This window comes from Delphinapterus leucas, chromosome 3 (genome assembly GCF_059928025.1).
Source record: "Delphinapterus leucas isolate spDelLeu-1000000601 "Yukka" chromosome 3, BTC_Dleu_Yukka2, whole genome shotgun sequence".
Taxonomy (NCBI): Eukaryota; Metazoa; Chordata; class Mammalia; order Artiodactyla; family Monodontidae; genus Delphinapterus; species Delphinapterus leucas.
Window position 1 is genome coordinate 29,117,596 of NC_143131.1, and position 24,890 is coordinate 29,142,485.

Genomic DNA, 24,890 nt, shown 5'->3' on the forward strand with positions numbered 1-24,890 from the left:
ATGGGTGGGATGGCGGGTGGGTTGGGGGAGGTCCAAGAGGGAGAGGATATATGTATACATATAGCTGATTCACTTCACTGTACAGCAGAAACTAACACAACATTGTAAAGCAGCTATACCCCAATTTAAAAAAAAAAGAGAGTATACAAGGACCTCACTGCAAATTGTTAGCAGTAAATTAGGAAAGAGGCTACAAAGTCCCTGGACACATATTTACCTACACAGTGTAAGCCATCAGTAAGTGTTTGATGAATGCATAAATGAGTGAATAAATAAATTAGTGAATGAACAAACAAGTCAAATAACCAGCACTCCTCTTTGTACTCTTGGTTGCCTGAGAAACACTGACTCTTGCTCTTGAATGTTCTCTTGCTGGATCTCAGTCTCTCTTCAAATGCAGCAAACTCTCCAATGTTTTTGTGGATATTAACCTCTAGAGGGACTTCCCTGGTGGTCCAGTGGGTAAGACTTCATGTTTCTAATGCAGGGGGCCAGGGTTCGAACCCTGGTCAGGGAACTAGATCCTGCATGCATGCTACAACTAAGAAGTCCACATGCCACAACTAAGAAGTCTGCATGCTGCAACTAAGAAGGCTGCAGGCCGCAACTAAGAGCCCACATGCCACAACTAAGAGTCCACATGCCACAACTAAAGATACTACAATGAAGATCCTGCATCCCACAACTAAGACGTGGCGTGGCCTAAGTAAATAAATATTTAAAAAAAATACTCTAGAGTCCTCTGATATTCAGAAAAATTCAGATTCTACCCCTTCCATTCTATTCCCACTGCCACCATCCTCATTCAGTTTCAAATCCATATCACAAAATCATCTGCTTTCACACTACACTCCAATGCATCTTCCACACTGTCACAGATTAAGCTGCCTTTTATATCACCTTGTTTATATCATTCGCCTTCTCAAATGGTCTATATTGCCTACACAAATCACAGCTCTACTCTGACATTCAAGGCTTTCAACAACCTGACACCTACACACATTTCCTCCTCTATCCCCTTCCACTTCTCAACATATACTTTAGATGCAGCTATTTTTGACAGTACATAATTTCCCAAAACCTACTACACTTTCTCTCTGTTCATGTCTTTATTCATGTCATTCCTTTTATCCGTAAATGTCTCCACTCAGCTCCAACTATGAAAATTCTACCCATTCTTCATATTCTAGTTCTGATTTTCCTCCTTCAATATGCATTCCATGCTTGACTTAGTTGGAGAGATCCCTCCATCTTGTCATCCCCAAAGAAAGTCTCTGAGATCAAAGAACACAGTTTTTTTGCATAATTGCAGAGGCAAATATTATTCAGTGCAGTGTTTCACTAACTGTGCTCCAAAGAACAATGTCTCATGATTCTTAAAAAAAAATAACCAAAACCAAACCAAACCAAAACAAACAAGAAGAGTAAAGGCCCTGATCAAACAGTGTTAGAAAACCCTACACACTCTACCCTTCTCTTGGAGATTCCTGGTGCATATGAGCATATCAAAGGCTCTGAGAATCTTAAGGTGAAGAAATGTGATTAACTCGGTTTAACCCAGTATTTCCAAAATATATTTGATCAAATTTTCCAGTTTTCACATATTAATAAATCTTTCTTGGAAAGCTAGTTCTCCACGGAACACAGTCTAGGAAACACTGATCTAATACGACTCCCTCAAGGGAAGAGATGATGAAATTGAGCTCCAGAGAAGTGAAATAACTGAATAAAAGACCATGAGCTAATTTGTAGAAGAGCCACTAGTACACCCAGTCTCTTGTCTTCCAAACCAATTATCCTTCACTATATCACTATGATCAAATTACATTACAGTACAAAATTGTAGAAGTTTTATATTTTATACCTTGCCAAACTTCTTAGACATTGAAATCCAGTAATTTGTTTTGGGAAGACTATACCAGAGTCACAAAATAAAGCCATTTTTTTAGCCCAGTAAAGAAGCTCGATATACACACAAAAAGAAATTAATCAGGGAAGCTAATATCTGTATAGTCCCCAAGGATTAGAATTCACATTACCAAATTGAATTTACAGGAATCCAAAATTCTGTGATACTCTATGGACAAGGTGGTTAAGAAACATTAAAAGATACCCACAAAATAAAATAAAAAATAAAAATCTACCATTAAAAAAGAAAGACAAATTCAGTATCATACTACTCAAGTAGGCACAAATATTAAATAAATAAATGAAATCCTTCCCAGAGCTCACTGTACAGTATTCGTTCCCTTATCACAAAATCAAAAAGCAAAAGCATATTCTTGTCTAGTGAGAACTCAGCTGGAATTATCACTTATGGCAGATACTGTTGATTGCCTATTCAATGGCTTCCCCTCCCATTTTGTTTTCCCTTCCTGATATGCTCAGGAAAGATGAGCTCCTCCCCCATTTTCAAAAGATGAACCATGATTGGTCCATGCCAATCTTGATTCGTCTTACTGCATTTGCCAGTGGATTTAAAAGTGGGAATATGACCAATATATACGGAAAGTATATTGGGGATTCTGGAGATTTTTACCCCCAGTAAGAGACAGGGGGTGGGTTAGGGCCACGTTTTATACCTTCCCATGTTCCTATAACTGTATGCAGTTATAATGAGGAAGTGATGTCTGGAATCATTGAAACCATCTTGATACCGTAAAGAATAAGCCTAAGAACAAAAACTAATACATTAAGGCTGGCAGAACAGTAGGTTCTCAGAACAGGAGGCTGCTCTCCCCTCACACAGTACTCCCTGTTTTCTCTCTTCTCTCTCCTTTTATTCCTCTAGGCTATGCACTCTATATCAACCTCTCTTTGGCTTCTCTCTGTTTCTGCCTTCACTTCCAGCAACGAGTAGTTCTCTACAAGTCCACATTGTCACCTCAGTGCAAACATTTAAACACTTAAGATCATACATTTGCTATACATATCAACATGCACCACTCTTCAACCTCCCAGGCTGGATTTCTCTCTTCTCCCCACACATCAGCACCTTTTGGAAAGCATATTTTAATGAAAACAACAAAGACAAATTCACAGTTTTACCCAAGGCCACCCTGCCTCCATAACACTCCTTGGTGATAGACTATCCTAGAACTCTTTGTATCCACTGCAGTATTTAGCAGTAAATTTATTAGTGCTCAATAACTACTTCCTGATCAATTTACCAAAAAAAAAACGTAGGCCCAATTAATTTGTTTCAAGAAAAATTAAAAGTTCAGGAAAAGACATTTGATTAATTGAAAGGAACTGCTTGAGTAAAATGACATGGAAATAAGTTCTATGGATCCAAGACTATTTCAACAGTGATTTCAGAACTGACATGTTGAAAATATGAGGACCTTAATTACAATATCTCATATTTGTATAGTGTTTTATGACTTACATACAGCCTTGTGTCTATTACCTCATCCGAGTGTTCCTCATGTGATAAATTACTTTTAGGTATAACAAGTCTGTACAACAATACTGGTAAACAATTTGAGAGACAGCATATGATCAGAGGTCACTCACAAACATATTTCAATTATAAGTTGATTTTAAGCTTAAAAAAAAAAAAGAAAGAAAATAAAAATGCAAAATAAACTTTCCAGAATAGAACCCAGTGTATTAGTCAGGCCGGATCTGGGACACTATGTTTATTTCTGAACATTATACTGTAAAAAAAGGACACTGTCAAAACAATGTATCTAGACAAAGGCAACCAAGATGAAGTCTGGAAATTATCTCAAATGTAGAATGAGAGAACTGGGAGTGTTTAGCCTATAAAAGAAAAAATTTTAGGGATGAATTCATAGACATCTTTAAATTCAAAGTTTGTTAAGTGAAAAGGTGACAAGATCCTTTCTATCGTGCTTCTGATGGCAGAACTAGTGCCAATGAGAAGTTAAAATGACAAAGTGATCAACATAAAAACATAGAGGATTTTCTAATACCCATCTCTACCACTGTTCTCCAGCCTTCCAGGCTGTTCAACACAAAGAAGAAATTTTCTTAACTCCAAAGTTGTTTAAAATAGACTGGACTACTTTGAATTAGAAATATCTAAAGAGTTTCTGGTGCCCTTCCTCAGGAATTCTATGAAAGGGATTCCTGTGTTGGCAAGGTGAACCAGATAATCTCTAGAAACCTTTCCAGTATGAACACTCAATGATTCCAAACCCTGAGAGCAGCCCAACATACAACTGTCAAGTCCCACTCAATGTATTCATGTAATCAATCTTTTTTTAAGGGTTTCCCTGGTAGCGCAGTGGTTAAGAATCCACCTGCCAATGCAGGAGAGACACGGGTTCGAGCCCTGGTCCAGGAAGATCCCACATGCCACAGAGCAACTCAGCCCATGCACCACAACTACTGAGCTTGCGCTCTAGAGACCGCGAGCCACAACTACTGAGCCCACGTACCACAACTACTGAAGCCCGTGCGCCTAGAGCCCATGCTCTGTAATGAGAAGACACAGCAATAAGCCTGCACACCACAATGAAGAGTAGCCCCCGCTCGCCGCAACTAGAGAAAAGCCCACGTGCAGCAACAAAGACCCAATGCAGCCAAAAATAAATAAATAAATTTTTTAAATCTTTTAAAAAAAATTTTTATTGGAGTGTAGTTGCTTTACAATATTGTGTTAGTTTCTGCTGTACAGCAAAGTGAATCAGTTACATATACATATATACACTCTTTTTAATATTTCCTTCCCATTTAGGTCACTGCAGAGCATTAATTCTCCAAAAAAGACATACAGATTGCCAAAAAACACATGAAAAGATGCTCAACATCACTAATTATTAGAAAAATGTAAATCAAAACTACAATGAGGTATCACCTCACACCAGTCAGAATGGCCATCATCAAAAAAATCTACAAACAATAAATGCTGAAGAGGGTGTGGTGAAAAGGGAACCTTCTTGCATTGTTGGTGGGAATGTAAATTGATACAGCCACTATGGAGAACAGTATGGAGGTTCCTTAAAAAACTAAAAACAGAACTACCATACGACCCAGCAATCCCACTCCTGGGCATATATCCAGAGAAAACCATAATTCGAAAGGATGCAGGCATCCCAATGTTCATTGCAGCACTATTTACAATAGCCAGGACATGGAAGCAACCTAAGTGTCCATCGACAGATGAATGGATAAAGAAGATGTGGTATAGATGTACAATGGAATATTATTCAGCCATAAAAAGGAATGAAATAATGCCATTTGCAGAGACATGGATGGACCTAGAATTTATTCAGGTAATCAATCTTATCTTTCAAAGTAACAAGGTTAAATATATAATTTGCAAAAAGTATGGGTAGACAAAATCTAACCTATAATGGTTGGCACTGAGCATCCCCAACACCTAGAATAATACCAGGCACAGAGCAGGAACTCACAAATATGTGTGATTTAATGAATGATATAACTATCTAAATGTTAGGTAATTCTGACAGGTCTCTAACCTTTTTCACACACCCTGGCTCTTTGAGGTTGTTGTCAGCAACAGCCCTCTAAGGTAGGCTAGGCAGGTTGCTATGCCCCCTTCACACATCTTATTTTATTGCCCTCTCCCAAGAATGCTCTTCAATTAACATTATGACTTTATGTTTCACTAAAGGTTGTTAAAAGAAAAAGTTATCACAACAACATCTTATGTAAAACCATGACTGACACCATCACTGTCCCTCATGCCCCTCACGTCAGAAACAACAAGATAAGTTCCTCCTGCAATTAATACCAAGAAAATGCTTGCCTTGCCATACAAGGCATACAAATTTGTCTGCTCTCCCTTTCCTTCCTTCCTTCCTTCCTCCCTCTCTCCCTTTTTCCCTCCTTCCCTCTCTCCCTTCCTTTCCATTTTTTTCCTAAACAAAATAATGGAGATTCTGTAAACAAACATCCTTCCTTTTTATCCTCAGAAGTTTCCAGGAAGTTCAGTCAACCTTGTGGCTCTAACTTTGACATCCCAAATTCCTAACATAAATCTCTCCAACATTACAACAAATAAAAACTTAGAAAAAAAAATTTAAACAATGGACTCTGGTTTGAAAAAAAATTACTTGGAATCTTGATACATAAAACAAGATAAAATATAACTTGAGAAAGGAGCTCAGAGCCCTACCAACTAAGCCTCCCTCAAAAATCCCCCACCTCCAGTGGCCCTAGATTCCTTAGGGTTCCAGTGATTGTCATTTGATCATCATTTGGAAACTACTGCTCTACAGTAGTTTTAAAAATTATTTTAGCTACCTTGTTTTGTGCATTTTTATTATAAACCACAAGAAAACGTCTTAGCATTAGGCACATAAAAACTGTGTGCATTTCCATATATGCTTACATATGAGAAGATCAAAACGTTAGATATTAACAATAGATAGCAAGTAGGTGGAGCCAAGATTATAACCCCAAACTGACTTTAGACTCAAGCAGTGCTTAGGCTGGGATCTCAGCTTCTCACTGTTTAAGGTTGAAAATGTTACTTAACCTCTCTCAGCTACAATTTACACACCTGTTAAAACAGTTACAATATCTACCTTACAACACCGCTTTGAGGATTAAATGAAGTGTATAAATAACACTATATAGTATTTGACTCATAATAGTTACTTTTTATTATCTTCATTACTTTTTGACTCCTGCCACTCTAGTCTGATCAATATGTAATGTCAATAGGAAATTTAAATTAAAAAAAAAAAGGAGACACTAAGTCTGGAACCAGGAAACCACAGGGACAACTGACAGCACTGAAAAGCAAGTGCAGGATGAGACTGGCCAAGAGAAGGAGTTGGCCCGGTAGTCATCAGTGCTGTTGAGAGAAAGGTGTAATTGTCAAACTTTGCTAACAAAAGAAACTAGGTCATCATAAAAGGCCAGAAATGAGTCAAAGAGTGAAATTTTAAAAAATAATAATTAAAGATCCTGTCACTAAACCAACCATCAAATCCAATAGGTAAGGGGGGCTTCCCTGGTGGCGCAGTGGTTGAGAGTCTGCCTGCCGATGCAGGGGACACGGGTTCGTGCCCCGGTCCGGGAAGATCCCACATGCTGCGGAGCGGCTGGGCGCATGAGCCATGGCTGCTGAGCCTGTGCGTCCAGAGCCTGTGCTCCGCAACGGGAGAGGCCACAACAGTGAGAGGCCCGCGTACAGCAAAAACAAAATCAAAAACAAAAAAAAAAACAATAGGTAAGGGAAAGTTTTGGCTTTCTTGAGCCATGTCCCAGCCATGTTACTTTCAAGGAAACGCATTAAATTGCCTGTATATGAAGAATTACAACTTCAGCAGAGCCATCAGGAAAAGCACTGAAGAGCATTTATTGGCCTAGCCCAGCAAGGCTGTCCTACAGCTCCTCTGTCAGACCCCTCCAACAGGAAATCTTTTAAAGCAATGCTTTAGCTCTACCACTGACATCTCCCTATAAACTAATGTGATGTTTGGCATGGAAGGTTGTTTATTTAGGTGTGTGAAGGTTCTGGCTGTTAACCTGGTGAGAAGTTATTTCTCTACCTCCCTACAGAGATCATTCAAGTACTTCTTAGACAGAGTGAACACCCATTACACACAGAAGAGGAGCTGGACAAGGCTTCTGCAAAACTGAGTAGGTGAACTTGTGTCTGACACTTCCTTCCCACCTCTTCTGGCTGTGAGCCCTATTCCCTACTCCAAGCTGTCCTACTGCTAAACCCAGGTATCTACCCTGGGCTCTTGTTGCCAGGATTTTGTTATCATTTAATTATCAACTGACACCCTTTCTCTCTTTGTCCTATCCTTTCAAGCAGGTTACAGTTGATAAGTGTTCCCAGGAACACTTAAATTTTAATTGTTACTTAGGAATGTTAAAAAGTCTTTAGAATTTAAAGGAATAAAACCGAACTGACAGAATTTGAGGTTCCATAATGGGTCTGAGGGTGATGTTTACAGGCTCACACAAGTTGATCAATCACCCCATTAAAGTGACCATCTACAATCCCTACGCTCAAGGCTGACCTGGGAAGAGACAGTCATTTCCCTAGAAACACCTAAGAGAAGAAGATTATAATACAAATATAAATAGACATAAAACCTATCTATACTATATGTATATTATCTATCTATACCATATACATATATATAGGAAATACTATATATATGTAAATATATGGTATACTTAGTACAGTATGTAGTATATTTACATATATAGTACATATACACATATATAGGATAGGTAACACAAATATTGATATAACATACACATAAAGCATATACACATATATAGTATATACTATATGTATACTATATGCATATATATGATAATGCGTGTGTGTGTGTGTGTGTATATATATATATATTTCATGCACACCTAAACCCTGTAAGTTTTTGAAATGTATTTAGGGAATTCATCTTGTAGGTCATATACATTTTGCAAATGTTACCATAATTAATCTTGGCTGGCTGCAGAGTCATTCTGCATCATTAATTAAGGATGTTTCTGCACTAACAGTTCATTTCCAAGAGTATTCCAGAATAGTGTAGCTAGGCAACAAGGTGACTGCCAGACAGCAGGCTCTCAAATTCCCATGAATATGGTTCATAAGGCTGAGCTGCGAGAAACAGCAAGTCACAAACTCCATGCCTCCCACCCTTTTCTTTATCCTGAAGAGTACAGGATACCCCACAAGGCACAGACACAGGCCAAATACCCAGGGATGATTTCAACACTAACAACAAGTTCAAATCATTTAAATCCAGCGAAATAGATGCCTCGGTGTGCAGAGACGTGGGATGATATGGAGAGTTGGGAGGAATGGAAGCAAAGGCAGAATATGAAGAGGAAGGTCTGTTAAGCTCTGGGAAGACCGGAGGGGGGAAAAATGGAATTCAAATTCTTCATGTGTAATTATCACAAGAAGGTGACAGTGAGTATTTTTTAACAGACTTAAAGTGGAGACTCAGGCCAAAACACCTGTGGGATCGAAAGGGAATAAAAGGCTTTATGATTGCCAACATCTCCATTCTGTTCCCCTCCCTCCTCAGCACCAGCAATGAGCAATAGATTAAAAAGGTGTTTGGACTGTCAGAAAATGTGATTGATTTTTCTACCATGCTATAAGAGCTGCTACATGCTGGAACAAAAAGCAAATGCTTTCCGCACATCCAGCTCTGGGTGGAACTTTTATATTATTTTAACACCCATCAAGGGATAGCCATGGAGACAGGAAAAGCAATCTATATCTACAAAAAGGTTTTTGGCCTTTCATTGTTCCTCTTTCCCTCCAGAACCCACTGGAATCTTACTCAAGACTAGAAAACCCCACAATGGAAAATTAATACAAATGGTCTATCTATTTACAGGACCAAAATGGGATGAAGAAATAGGAAAGCCTGGATTATCTGAGAACTGAGCCCTGTAGGATGGAAACAAAGCTGGGTGGAACTAACCATTTCAGAATAAATGAGGCTACACTTAATGTTTTGTTTTTCCATCCATCAAACTGACAGCCAAGTCACCAGAATAGAATTGATCACTGCTGAACTAGGAAAAGAAAGGCAGAGCTTGGAGCCACATGCCAGAATTAAGGATCAGGTGTCTTTTAAATTAGTGTGGACAGCAGACAGTAAAGTAATTACTATTAAGTAGTTATATAATTGCTTACTTAAGGTGAAAGGTCACACCTCAGTCTGTAACTTTGCCAGAAACAGACTGTCAGAAAATGTTAATCTTAGAAAAGACAAAAGGGCCAGATGTAATAATAAACAGTTGTGTGATGTAAATTCTGAATTCAGACTTTATATTATGCAACTCTATATTATCCTTCAAATCCACTAAATAACTGATGGTTTTTGAAGGATGTAAGTTTACTATAAAGGATCAATAATTAAATCTAAGCAACATCTCCCAAGGGCTTTTGCAAACATTAAAGTCATTATTTCCAGTTCATATGGTACAGTCTACAGTTCATTCAATGGTAATTTTTTTATTGTTTTTTCTGGGTTCCTGTAAGGTCAAGTTGCATGGGATAAAGAGTGAGGGGGGCAGTTGTATTGGTTTGCTGTAATTTGGTTTATTACTTTACTGTTAGAATGGAAATTGGATATAAGGAGGCTCTTACCTGGAGACTTTCTGGGGCAGGCAAAATTTATGGTAGTGGTACCTTTTCAGTGACTGTTCTGTGTTTTTAGAGACTGAGAAACATCTGGAAGAAATGTGAGTTATAGGGGAAAAAACCCTCAAGGGATATGTGCCCTATGATCTGAGTGATTATTAGCATTTAGGTTTATTTCCAAAATGTAATGGCTGGAATTTGTTCTATTAGAAGCTATTATTGCTCTTACATATTGAATATTGGATAGGTGACACTTGATCAGGACTCGTGCTACCTCAGTTTTTTTGTTTGTTTGTTCTGGAGGAAGAAAAAAGAAAATTATTAACCACCAGGTCTGGAGTAGTTTAACAACCGAAGGAAAAAAAAGTGCCCAAAAGGTCAATAAAAGGTCTGTCTGCTCTATTTTCCAGTCAATAAGAAATAGGCTTTTTTTTATTATTATTATTACCTATGTGGGCAAAAGAGGGAGAAGTCAAGAGTGTTACTGATCATATTCTGGGAATAATTAGCATTTTATTAATTCTAACTAGCCAACATAGTATTATATTCCCCATACTGAACTTACTAAGACAAGAAAACAAACTTTCTCCAACAAGCCTAGGCCAAGGTAACCTCTCTTTCTTCTTAACTTTCGTAGTATCTACCATACTATAATAGTCATTTGGGACATATATAAGCCACCATCTCTATCCCACTCACCTGTCAAAGACAACGCAAGACACATCTGTGAGACTGCCACCTCCAAAGTTTCCAAAGAAGAAGGTAGAGCACAAGTTCCTCTATTCTTGGACACCTGAAAATCTCTAGGGGAATGTTACCCTGTCCTCTGCCCAGCCTCACCCGCACTGGGATGCTGAGAGCAGAATTCTACCAAGTAAACTAGCTGAGATTTGACTGTATTATATTTCCAAACTGAATCTCCATGTTCCATCTCTGTATGCAAAACAAAATAAAACCAAACAGGCATCCTAGGGACTAAAAAAAGAATTCTTTCCCTCTCTCAGTACTACTCAAGACAAAACAGTCTCTTGGTATCTTTAGTATATCAATTTCTGATGCTCTAACCTGTCCTTCCTAGTCCCGGAAGTCCTTAACAGAGACACTGAACCACATGCATATTATTTGATCAGTTCTTCATATGGGCAGAAAAATATTCAACAGCCCCCAAAAGATACGAATCAGCTTGTCCTTCATAAATATAAAAATGATTAAAAGCAACGGTGCTTTTATCTATCCAAGGAAAATATCTATCAAAGAGCAATCTAATTCTATAGAACTTGGGTCAGCTTTTTAAGTCTAAATGCAGCTCATGAATATAAAAATTCCTTTCTGCATCCATAGTAGCTGACATTCATTACTGACCTAAGGTCAATAGATAAATGGATGAGAGAAACCAATGATTTCTTGCCAGCCACATGGTAGACACTCATAAATACATTTTTCTTAATGGACTCTTTTATTTTTAAGTATTCCCTCATGGAGTGACATATGCCATAGAGGACAGAACCATTTTCTTTTAAGTTAAGGAAGATCCATGAACCAGGAAATTTTGGTGCTCTATAATGAAATTTGCACAGAGAAAATTTTTTGAGAGTACAAACCCTTTGTTGTTATTTATAAACGTTTTCAGATTTAATCATAGGCAGCATGGTCTGAGGCTCAGAACATTGTATGAAGCATTCAAATTTATTACGCTTTATCATCTTGGTGATAGCTATATTCTAACAAGACACTTCTTGTGAGCTACAGACAAGGAGAGTGAAAAAAATGAAATGTGCACCAATCTTTGTCATTTTTTATCTTTAATTAGATCCAAAAATATGCATAATAAATGAAGGATTTTTATCGGTAAAACACCACCAGTACTCTCACTGAATGACTCATAATGATAAGTAGGACACATTTCATTTTCTAGACTGAAAAAATTTCTCTCACATATGTTTTGTTATTTTTCAAATGTATGAAGCAGCGATTTTCTTTAATAAAATACATGCTCTCTAAAAAGCTTTACTACACTCATAATAGCTCATAGTCCATAACCCACTATGGATTTTCTTAAGTAACAGATAAAAAGTAAAACTAGTATTATGTATGTGTGTAGGTATGTTTGCAGGGGGGGAGGGGGACGGCATAACATTCTGACGTAGTCCTCATTCTGAAAAAGATTCCAAATCATTGCTATGTGATTTGCGGCATAACTTCTTCGGGCACAACCCACTGTCAGCTATCTGCATCATGATTAACAACTAGCACATGAATACGGTAGCCAACAGAACATGAACAGATTCAACCTGAGTAAATATCAAAATAAACATTTACATTTATAAGAATGCTACTTTCTTCTCCTTTTAAGTATTGTATGAATTGTAAGATGCTGCAACAGGCTGTTAAAGGAGACTCTGACGTAATCTCTTCCAGTGGAGATTTTAAGAGATTTAATAAGAGGACAAACGAGAGGCTAGCTTAGGTGGAGCATTGGGCAGTCATGCCTGGTGATTTTGAATGTGCTAAATGGTGTTTTAAGGTTACTTACAGCCAAAAGTTGATAAAAACACAAGTCAATCATTCCTTACTCTTAATGGACTGTTAGTTTCGTACGTAACTCGGACAATTTATTAAAGTGTATGTGAATTTCAAGCAAAGGTTTTAATGAGAAACTTTTGATTTCTGAAAAAAAGTGAGTGTTGTATTCACTCAAGTAGTTCCAGAATGGAGAAAATATTGGCAACGAAATTGTAAGGGCTTCTTTCCACTGAATAGTCAAAGCAAGGAAAGCCATCAGAGACCTTTTGAAGAGAAGGTTCAATTTTAATGGAGCAAAATTTATTTCAGGGACACAAAAGCTTCCTGGCGAAGAGTTTGTAGTAGTTAAAAAGCACTAACAAAATAAAATTAAAAATGCATTCTCCTTCTTCATACCTTGTGTACATATAAAGGTCTACAAATGTTGGGGTGTGGGGAAGGTATTAGAACCAAAAGAAAATCCCCCAGGCTTTCCTTTTGGAATCCATGTATTTCACCCAATCAATCCTTTCTCATTTACAAAGGCCCCAACAAAGCCCATCATACAGCAAGCTCTAGAGTTAATGTTACCATCCAAACTCACTGTGTCTTACCCTCATTATGGTTAGATATAAGCCCAGCCCTCTTGATTAGAGACAGAAGCCACCATGTAAAAAAAGAGATTGGTGCCCACTGGTCAACTTTCTCTCCTATAATAAATGAAAACAATCTTTTGCTATAAACTGGTCTTAGTGGAAATAACACATTGCTATAATCAAAACACTTAAACAGGACACTTTAAAGACTTAAATGGATGTAAAAAATGAAACATGAGTCCTTTCTCTAGCAGTGTCTACAGAAAACGCTATCCAAACCATCCAACAGAATGTTTGAGATCTACTGGTACAAAATCAAAGTAATAGCTGTTAATAATAGCTGCAATAATCTACTAACTTATTTTTTTCTGAGCAACAAGATGTTTGGAGAAGTTGGAAGAGTTCAATAAGAGAAACTAGCATGCTGCTCCCTTGCTAAGAGAGCCATAAGAGAACAAATACAGTTGGATAAAAATAGTTAATATTTATTAAGAGCTTACTATGTTCCAGGCACTATACTAAACTATCATGTATTATTTCATTTAATCTTCACACTAATACTATCATGTAGGTACTACTATTATCCAAGTTTTACAGAAACAGAAATTGAGATTCATAGAAAGCTTGCTCAAGTTCCTATAGCAAAGAAATAGTGTAACTCTACGTCCAAATCCAGTGAACTTAAGCATTACTCAAAGCTGCTTCTGTAGGATAGGTGGCTTGTCTGTAGTGTTACATGGACTTAAATAGAATTCTCAGGCCCAATTTAATACTGTGATCAGTTTTAAGGGCACAGAATATAAAATGCATCCTTAAATAGAGTGTGTAAAATGAGACTGAGACAAAAATTAAGTATATAATCAACAATCTTTCCTAGGTATCTCTATCCCTACATGAAGGTCAAAAAACATGAGTTTTATATTTCTTTGTTATGTATCTTTTGTAGACAGACTCTTTCAGCTATAATTCTTGAAATCACTATTCTGACTTCATCACTTACAAGATTGTCTGGCATATTGAATGAACTGCTTAGACTAAATTCAAGCCCTGTACTACAGATACTTTGAGCTATCTGAATGATATCCACCATGTATTACCATATAGTCTTAGTGGAAATCCAGTCACCATCAGATCAGCTCTTGCATGATATTGCTTCTTTTCCAGATTTGTTGTAACATGATACGGTTTGCATCTTGAAACAGCAGGAATAATCTCTTTTTCAACTACCTAGTCTCCCTCTTAAGTAAAACTGAGGAAAAACAAAGATTAGTTGCCTCTCTAATTTTTATTTTCACATTTCTCTGATATGAAGCTGAAATTGAATATCCTTAGCCACCTGGCAGGTGAACATCAAGTTTGCCATTGAACTAAAGACAGCTCCATGGTGTTATTATGCCTATGACAGGGCCCTGCTGCAGTTAAACTTCTGCTAATGCATATTAAGCATTAGTTTAACTTTCTGGTTCCTTGCATCCTAACCCAGGTTTATTATTTTTGACCCTAGTTTAAAAGAAGGAAAAATAAACCTTAAAACATATAATCTGGAGGCCAGGATACAAGAGAGACTTGATTGTGAAAAATAAACAAATTTATCCACAGGTGAACACAAAAAACGGGCAAAGTGCATAATAACCACACATTCGTTATGAACTGACATGCCTGTGCATGTGACAGTGAGCAGGAGGGAGGGGGTGGTGGAAATATTAAAAGTACATATTTCTACTAATGTAAACAGTATTTATGACCCTATTCATAAGCCTTTAAAGTCAGTTGTTAGCACTGGGCACTGAATCAGGCTCTAGCCAGGGCCTGGCAATAGAATAACTCTAACAGTTAATATACACAGTGAGAAGAGGATATGAATTTATGCCTCCTGAGAATTACTGTATTCACAAATGACCACTTCAGCACAGCAGTTTTGGCCATCTCTCAGGAAAGAAAGCACCATGAGAGTAGTTTGAAACAGGAAGAATGTCACCTTCCAGGTAACCAACAGACGTGGTGTCCTTTCTTGGGAAGGCAGGAGGACCTTGAAAAAACAGATTTTCTAAGTGCCAGTAGGTGATGTAGAAACAGAAGGGGGAAAAAAATGGAGAGAAAAAGAACCCTTGTAGTTTTAGGCTGTCACATAAAATACATAAACCAAACAGGCCCAAAAGAACAATATAGATAAGAAAATCTTATTCATAAATGAGAAAAATCATGAACTCTTTCCTGTCTTCTTTAGAGTCCCTGGAGGTGAAAGGGACGTCAAGCACCACAAGCTTTTACTTTTCCTCGCAGTGCATTTAATTGTGGACAGATCCTGTCAGGTAATCCCTAAGAATGCATAAGATCCAGGGCTATTTACTAAAAATTTAAAAATAGCAAATGTTTCTGATACCAATTAGAGCTAAAAAATACAGAACTGCTACTACCTTATGTCTTGGAAAGTTAAAAGCAGATCACCTGACACTCATGGCCTAACCCCTGAAGGGGGCCATTGCTCAGTCAACGGATGAGCACAGACTGAATTCCACCTTTGGCTCAACATTGCGCTGGGCGCCATGAGAACTAGAGAAGCAAGTTCATGAATTCTATGTGGTGTCTGTCCTCAAAGAGCTGGAAATACACTAATGCATGTAAGAGAATCTGGCAGCAAAGCAAGATACTGAATAATTAAGTCCCAAAAGAAGTAGAGCAGAATAAAGAGTGTGAAATTTCAAGGCCTGGAACCAGGGACAGTCATACTGAAATAAAGAGAACAAAAATAGTAGGTAAAACTTATTAAGTACTTATTAGATGCCAAGCCCCATCCTGAGCACATTTGTATTAATGCACTTAATCCTCACATTTCTAGCACAGGATGTGGTTATTCCTATTCTGCATATGAAGAAACTGAGATGCATAGGCGTTAAGTACTGAATTGCATGCAGTTTTACTTTTGTCATAAGTCACTTAAGTGACTGTTTTGGAATCTCTTCTGTTCTATTCGTCTATTTGTCTACGCTTGTCCCAGTATCACATTGTTGTAATTATTATAACTTTGTTCAAATTTATATACCTAAAAATCATCAAAGCCAGGATTCAAAAAAAGATAGTTGAGCTCTAGAATCCCCTCTCTGAATCATTTTATTATTTGGAATTTGAGGAAAGGGAGAATTTGAGAAGAAAAAGGAACAGAGAGAAGCCTGTATGAGCAGAGCGTGTTTTTCGAGGATTAGTCTGACCTGCCTCCTTTCACTCATAGAGCCATCACTTGTAACTTTTGACCAGTTTTTTTCTACTCTGGCCATTGGAGGAATACAAAATTACCTGTCAGCCTTATCAATAATTTTGGTTTTCAGAATTTTTCTCAATTGCTAGTAAGCACAAAATCAGGTTTAAAAAACCCTTCCTGTTTTCTCTCTCCTTTCTTTATACTTAGATCCTGATGAGGAAGACCAAAACATTTTAAGATCCCTCTGAGTCCACAAAAGAAAAATTTATCCACTCACACAGAAAGGGTCCTTAAAGCTTTTCTCAGAGGACTGAACTTTTGGGATTGAGATGTAATTGGTAAACAGGCAGGAATGTGGCTTAGAGCATTGGGGCTAGAGACATACATTTTGAGTTTCTCATGTTACCCCTTACAGTCATGATCTCTGTTGCTTGCAGCTACGTTCTGAACTAGCATTGGCATCAGGAGAAGAGCAAAGATCTGAGGAGATGAAGGAAGATCCTAGGAAGAGGAACTGTCATGAGAAAGAAAAAGAGGGAAAAGAAGAAGAAAGTTCCATGCCTTTCCCTCTTGCAGTCATCAAACCCTGCCACTAGCAAACCTAACCCGGACAACATACTAGAGGAAGCAGAAAGCTAACTAGCTACAAGTGGTGAGCTGGGGGTGGCGGCGGCTGTTTAGCAGAATGCAGGTTCACACTGTGGAGCCCCAGAAGGGTCGGGAACTAGATGCATCATGGGTCTCTAAACATGGAAAATAATGGTAAAGGATTCATTTTAAAAAAAAAAAAAGTTCTTCTCCTGCCACACAGAAGTCTGAATACTGATTTATTTTTTGGCTCCATTGGGTCTTAGTTGCAGCATGCAGGATCTTCTTCGAGGCATGCAGGATCTTTCATTGCAGCACGCGGGCTTCTCTCTAGTTGTGGCGTGCGGGTTTTCCTCTAGTTGTGGTGCACAGGCTTCAGGGTGCATGGGCTCTGTAGTTGTGGTGCATGGGCTCCAGAGCACATGGGCGCTGTAGTCTGCGTCACGTGGGCTCTCTCGTTGAGGCACGTGAGCTCAGAGTGCATAGGCACTCTGGCTTAGTTGCCCCAGGGCATGTGGGATCTTAGTTCCCTGACCAGGGAACAAACCTGTGTCCCCTGCATTGGAAGGCGGATTCTCTACCACTGGACCACCAGGGAAGTCCCTGAATATTGATTCTTATAAACAGATTGAAACTGAAAGACTACAGACTCAGAGACATCAGGCACAGTTGAAGGCAGCTGTTCTATACTGTAAACAATAGGTTAAGTAAAAGTCTATTACTCCCAGGTTCTTGTTCATAATGCTAAAACCTAGGTTATATCTTTATGGCAAGACATGAGAGAATTCTTCTTTGGGGCAACAAACCACTCCAAAGGAAAGATCCAAGTGACGTCCTCTTAATACTATGAGTCAAAGAAAAAGTACTTGAAAAAATGGTCAGGCTCTCCCCTGATCATTCTACAATGACTCGTATTTTGACAAGCACATTCTACTTCCACAGAACTTTTCAAAGTATTTCAGTAAAATATGAATGGACAGCCAAATATCACGCAATGTAGATAAAAGCATATATGGAACACCAACAAAACAAACTTGAAAAAGAAGGGAATATGTGGGACACCAACAATGCAGCACAGAGATTTGAAGAAGGAAAAAGGTGAAAGTGAATAGATATAAAGGATAGAAGGAAAAACTCCAACATGCATCCAAAAGGAGTTCCAGAAATATTAAAAAATAGAGAACGAAGGAGAGGCAGCACATCGACAGCACCTAGAGAGTTTGTAACCACAAATTCCAGGCTCCATATCAGATCTACTGCATTAGAATCTCCATTGTTGGAACCAAAGCATCTACATGGTGCTACCGTTTTACAGGTGATTCTAATGAACAATAAGGATTAAAAATTACTGCTTAAAACTGTGTCAAGTAATCCACCTAACTAATTCCCCCCTGGACCTTCATATAATGAAAGAGCACTGAGCTAGGAGTTAAGAATCTCAGAATGAAATCCCACTCTCAATCATACATTAGTCATATGACCTCAGAAGTCCCTGTTAATCCTCTGGGAGCTTTAGTTTCCTCACCTGTAAAGTTCAGGAAACAATACACCTTCTGTCTCACAGCTGAGGAGGGACAAATACTCACCCACTCATAACGCTACAGGCACTGAGTTAAACGCTTAATGCACAATCTCCTTGGAACTTCACAACAGCTCTTTGAGATGGTGCCATTATCAGTCTTACTTTATAAATGAAGAAGTAGAAACCTAACACTTTAAATAACTTTCATTTGAAAGTTACTAATATTAAGTTACCTGAATTTCTCTCTCTAGCAATTCACTCTTGCATATACGAGTATCTATACAGAGTAAGAAATTCAAAGATCTTAATATTTTCCCCCATTCTAAAAATTAGAGTAATCCAGTTATAAAAATCAGCACAGTAACCTCGAGTTTTCTAAGAAACACTAAGATTAGCCTAAAGAAATCCATCTGCAAAAATTGTAAATCCCTCCCCAAAAAACTGAAAACGTGCTCCCATCATCACTTTAACACCAGTTAGTCAAGGGAGTGCTGATGACTGTGTGAGTGAGTGGGAATGCCAAGTGTAAAAGGCCCTTTGAGGACTGTTCTGGAGGAAGAAAACCCTGAACATTTATGGAAATGTTTGCTCAACTTAGTAATAAATGTCTGTAGCACTGGAGTGTCTGCCAGCATCTGTCTCCTCAAACAATGGCTGCGTAAGCAGTTTTTTAACTGACTTACAATTAAACTGGCACTAAGGAAGAGCAATAACCATAAACTGAATTCTCAATAATATGTTTTCAGGCAAAGGCTACATGACTATTTCCAGATTTGATTGCTATGATTCATAAATTCCGAAGGCCTCATGCTTCTCCGTATCACAATGTTACTTGGGTTTCACTAGTTCCTGTGGAGAAGTAGAGAATTAATTGCTTACAAACCTTAGGAATAAAGCCATCAGTTGGACCCAATGAGAAATAGAGACAAGCTGGCACGTAAACAGAACAGGTAAGAAAGCTGGATGCAAGCCTGCTACTATGTATAGAAACATGCCTTTAAAAATTGGTTTTTGCAGCAAAACACTGCAAAATAGAACATGCACACAATATGATTAGTCACATTTTAACCTAATGCAGGACTTTTAAGGCGAATTGCTTCCAAAAGACTCGTGGGTGTAACAACTCTTTTGGTCAATGCCAGGGGTAAAATGAGCCATAAAAAGCACAAATTTCAATGCTGGCAAATGTCATTGTTTCGAAAGATTGTTTTCCCCAAAAAGGGGTTTTAGATGAGATTTCTTTGAGTTTTCTGTGGCCTAATGGAAAGGCCAAGTTAATAGGATTATCTGAGCCTCACTCTAGATAATGGTCAAAGAAAAACTAAAAAGCTTTCCAATGTGAGGGCAAGCTTACAAAGGGGCATATTACACATGAGTAGGCCTAGGGCTCCCAAATCCGAAGTGAGCCCGGAGCAAGAGGAGCAGTTGTTCAAAGACCGCTCGGCCATTTGGACGCTGCAGTACGATGGGTTTCACTATGCAGACAGCCAGCAAGGACAGCTACAGAAGTCCTCAGAAAGCCTGACTCTAGAATACCTGAGTGTGAGGAGAGTGAATGAATGGAGGGATATTAAAGTCACTAGTATTTTTTACTTGACCCTGAAACCTTTAGTAACTCAAGAGAAACAGTGAAAAGAAGCTGTGACTAAGAATCTAAAAGCCTTTACTAAGTACCACATCAGCCTTGGTCAAACAAAATCCAAAGTAAGGATTAATAACAGCAATAGCCTCCTATACTCCGTGCCAAGCTCTTTATGTGCATTAGCTCATTTAATTTAATCTTCTAGCAACATTACTAATCCCATTTTACAGAGACACATAGGCCAGGAGACATTAAGTAACTAAATCGCCAAGGTCACAAAGCTTGTAAGGGAGGAGACTAGGATATGGATACAGGTCAGTCTGACTCTAACATATGTCATTTAATGATCCCTGAAAGAGATTTTCAAAAATTCATTTTATTTATCAAAAACATTTTTTAAAGACCAACTATCAGTCTAAAAAATTCCAAATAAGGGCTTCCCTGGTAGCGCAGTGGTTGAGAGTCCGCCGATGCAGGGGACACGGGTTCGTGCCCCAGTCCGGGAAGATCCCACATGCCGGGGAGTGGCTAGGCCCGTGAGCCATGGCCGCTGAGCCTGTGCGTCCGGAGCCTGTGCTCCACAATGGGAGAGGCCACAACAGTGAGAGGCCCGCGTACCGCAAAAAAAAAAAAAAAAAATTCCAAATAAGATTCAAATAGCCTCCTAACTGTATGAAACAGAAACTCAGTCAACCATACAGGGGTAAAATTCAATCAGAGGCAACATGGGGTTATCTCCGGTAACAAATCATGTTCAGCTAGAACCTCTCACAGGGCTAGGGACTGCACCCTACAGTCTGTGCTATTGTTGGAGGGTTCTAATTACTATTAAGTTCTCAATACTGAGTTGAGGGACTTCCCTGGTGGCACAGTGGTTAAGACTCCACGTTCCCAATGCAGGGGGCCCAGGTTCGATCCCTGGTCAGGGAACTAGATCTCACATGCATGACGCAACTGAGAGTTCGCAAGCCACAACTAAGGAGCTGGCGAGTCGCAATGAAGAAGCCAGGGAGCTGCAACTAAGGAAGCCACAAGCCACAACTAAGGAGCATGCCTGCTGCAACTAAGACCCAGAGCAGCCAAGCAAATAAATAAAAATAAATATTAAAAAAAAATACTGAGTTGAAATCCTCCTCCATTTAACTTCCATTCATAAGTCCCTTTCTACTCTCTCTTATACATAGAAGTAGGCTGAATCCCTTCTCTACATTCTTAGAGGCAGCTTGGATGTCACCTCTCTGTCTTCTCTTACCTAGGTATCAATAAAATAACATCAGTTTCTTCAACCATTCCTATTACAGTTTTTGTCAACCTTGACCCTCCTGTTTTTATCTAGACTCATTTCTCTTTATGAGTATCTCTCTCCAAGTATGATACCAAATCTGACTAGATAATTCTGGAATGGTCTAACCACTAGGGAGTATAGTAGAACTACTATGGACCAATTCTGCCATAGATGTTATTACTTGAACCCGAAAATCATCTTAGCTTTTTTGGCTGTCATGTAACACTCCTGGCTCATTCATATTGAGTCCTCAATCCTTTCTGCACACACCCTCATTCTAGGCAAGTGGATTTGAGGTCCTAAATATAAGATTCTGTATTTATCTCAATAGAGTTTTTTTCTTATAAAACTTGATTAAACCCTAAACTCTCAAGATTGGTTTGTGTTACTTTCAAGTCAAAGACTAATGCAGATGCTAGATCCTACAGAGTTGATTTTTTCTCCTTCGGCCACTTTGACCAGCAACGTTCCAAATGGCGCCTGCTCTGTCAACTCCCAGAGTGAGGACAATCGTGGTGCATAACAAAGCCCTCTGTTGACCCATGGTAGACATGTAGTGGGAACAATAAATACTCCTTTGTTATTTTAAGCCATTTGGGCTTTGGCATAGCTTGTTTCTACAATCTGGTCTGCCCTGGTGAATAAAAGACATCAAGTGTTGTAACATAGCAGCTGACTCTGTAGGTACCAGATGCTAGTTTCTGCAGTTCATCTCTCTTACATAATTTAAAAAGCTGAAATACAGAGACTTCATCCTTCACTCAATGTTATTAGGACAGAGCTCCTCGGAACTGCTGTCCTATCTGTAAAATTTGCCCCTACCACTTCTGTATGTACACACCCCTCCTTCTCAGGTGCTTTCTTCCCTTCAAAAACAGAATCCTGCCAAGAGCACTGGTTTTAAAGTCCAAAGACTGCTTCACCTTGGACTGGTATGGTGACTCCCAAGGTGGATGCATGCAATTCTTGTCCAAAGGACCACAATTACAGCATCATGCAGACATCCAAATATTCAGCTTAATTGCATACGTCATGTTCTTTTGTTCCCAAAATGCCATCACCACACAAAAGAATCCTGTGTTGTTTTCTCTGGTGGGTGGTTAGGGTGGGATTACATTATTGAGAAAGGCAGGAAAATGTTCAAATAAAAATTATAGACGGAATTTCTAATATGTGACAGGAGGAATTTGACCTAACCAAATAGCTAGTCTGGGAAGATACTGGAATAATAATTTAATAACTCTATCAGGCACCACAAGATAGACTACTTCAGCTCATATTAATAGATTCTATACCTAAGTAGTGACTGTATGACACAGTATGTCATTTAATCACTAGTCACTGTTTTCTCATAAATTCATGTGTAGTTTTCTTTTTTCCTAATTAGATTGTAAATGACTAAAGAGCAAAAATATCTTAGATTTTATTTAAACCAACTACATCCTAGTCACACTGAGTCTATATAGGGAGTCCTCAATCAATATCTTTTTAGCACATTTTAATGATAATTTTGATACTAATAATGAATTTATAACATAATTAACTAAAAATATAATCAAACCTCAAAGAAGCAGAAAGTTCACATTTAGACAGCAAAACAAATTTTAACAAGAAGTCCCTAAAGATGGTTTTATAGCTACTTTTTCAAAGTTCCTATAAATGCTCCTTGTATATTTTCCTGTTAGCTATTATTTAGTTCAGAATCCCTTCATAAAGCGATCTGTAACTGTCATATACTTAATTACATACTTAGTTTTCCATTATTAGGAAAAAGCAACAGCATAACATGGTTATGTTATAAACTGTGTGCTTAGAAATTTTTAAATAGTAAAAGAAGTAAATAAGTAATATACTTGAGCTTGCAGAATCCATAGAAAAATGTTCAAAGAGAAACAACATAGGGGGTCCCAATAAATTATACTAATGAAACGGGGGAAAAAATAGTAGAGTAAGAATTCTAGAAATTCACCATGAATGCTGCTGCATTTAGAATCACCTGGTAAGCTTTTAAAAATACTGGTTCCTGGGCTTCCCTGGTGGTGCAGTGGTTGAGAGTCCGCCTGCCGACGCAGGGGACACGGGTTCGTGCCCCGGTCCGGGAAGATCCCACATGCCGCGGAGCGTCTGGGCCCATAAGCCATGGCCGCTGAGCCTGCGCGTCCGGAGCCTGTGCTCTGCAACGGGAGAGGCCACAACAGTGAGAGGCCCGCATACCGCAAAAAAAAAAAAAAAGTACTTGTTCCTGGATCCCACCCCAGAGTAAATCAGAACCTGAGGGCTGGGGACAGCATCCAGCATCAATAGTTTAAAAAGCTCCCCGGTGATTCCAATGTGTAGCCACAGTTGAGAACCACTGCTAGGGGAAACTGAAGTGGAATTTCTAGGTGCTTTCAAGGGCTTCAGCAAGTGAGGTTACCAATTCTTTAAATTTTTTCTAGTTTTACTGTAAAATAACTTGCTTTCAGGTTTTTCTTCTTTGGACCAAGCTATTATTGCATATCACATCTTACTCAAAATTAAGGTCATTTGGGGGCTTATAAATGGACTGAATACTCTCTGTCCTTTCAATCTAAATACAACATAAATTCTACAACTGACAAAGCTAAATGTCCTTCTTAATCAGCCTTTCTCTTAACTTAGTTCCGCAGGTTCCTGTCTCTCTAAGGGTTTCTGTCTCTGACTCTTTCCATGTTTCTTTCTCCACTGCCTTCATGTTCTCCCCTCCTTCCAACCCCAGGAGAGGCAAGATGTTCTCTTCATCCCCCTGCACCGTGTTGTCCAGGCTCACGGGGAAGGCAAAGTCCATGCAGTTGGGAGTAGCCAATGAACAGGCTAAAGACAAAGACTGAGACCCAGAGAGCAGGACAAAATCATCAACTAGAATCAGAGAGAACAGAGCGGGGGTCTCCAGATATAAAGGGAGTTTGCCTGCTGAGAAAAACACTTAATTTTAGGTGTTTAAAAGTAAGAACTGTCTTCCTGTAATAATATCAGTTAGTCCCAACTTAGATTTTAGGACTAAACTCCTTAAGCCATCTATAGTATTTTTAAAGACCAAATGGAAATACGCTCTAAGATAAAAACGCACAAATTAACTAAAAGAATAAATTTCTTTGCTTGCAGCTGGACTGATGTCAATTCAGAATGTTAATTCTAGTTATATTAACCAGACCTTGTGACTGACAGTTACATATGTTTTATTTATTATGTAGGGAAATGACTTCTTTATAATAAATGCACTCTGGTTTTTCTGTTTAGGTTTTGAGTTTTTAGAAAACTTTTTTAAGAAGCAAGGGAAGAGGAACTCTACTCAATTAAAAGAAACTTAAGAGACACAGGAACCAAATGCAATGTTTAGGCTTTGTTTGAATCTTGATTCAACTATTGATTCAACTGTTAAAAAAAAAGTATTTTTGAGGTAATCAGAGAAATGTGAATATTGACTGGGTGTTAAATGATAAAAGAAATATCATTAATTTTGTCAGATTGATGGCATTGTAATTATAAGGAAAAAATCCTCATCAATTGAATATACATAACAAACTAT

The 24,890-nt window shown here is 38.4% G+C and overlaps 1 long non-coding RNA gene across 4 annotated transcripts in view; it reads right to left on the minus strand.

Moving 5' to 3' along the window:
• LOC149749523 (uncharacterized) overlaps positions 1-24,890 on the minus strand; it is a 414,530-nt gene that overhangs the window by 336,489 nt on the left and 53,151 nt on the right. The window contains exon 5 of one of the 4 annotated variants that reach the window (XR_016392618.1): positions 1-23,517. This exon is cut by the window's left edge and continues 15,751 nt beyond it. The exons of the other annotated variants lie outside the window; for them this stretch is intronic. This is a non-coding gene — a long non-coding RNA (uncharacterized LOC149749523). The remainder of the gene's footprint in view (positions 23,518-24,890) is intronic. 4 annotated transcript variants of the gene reach the window in all.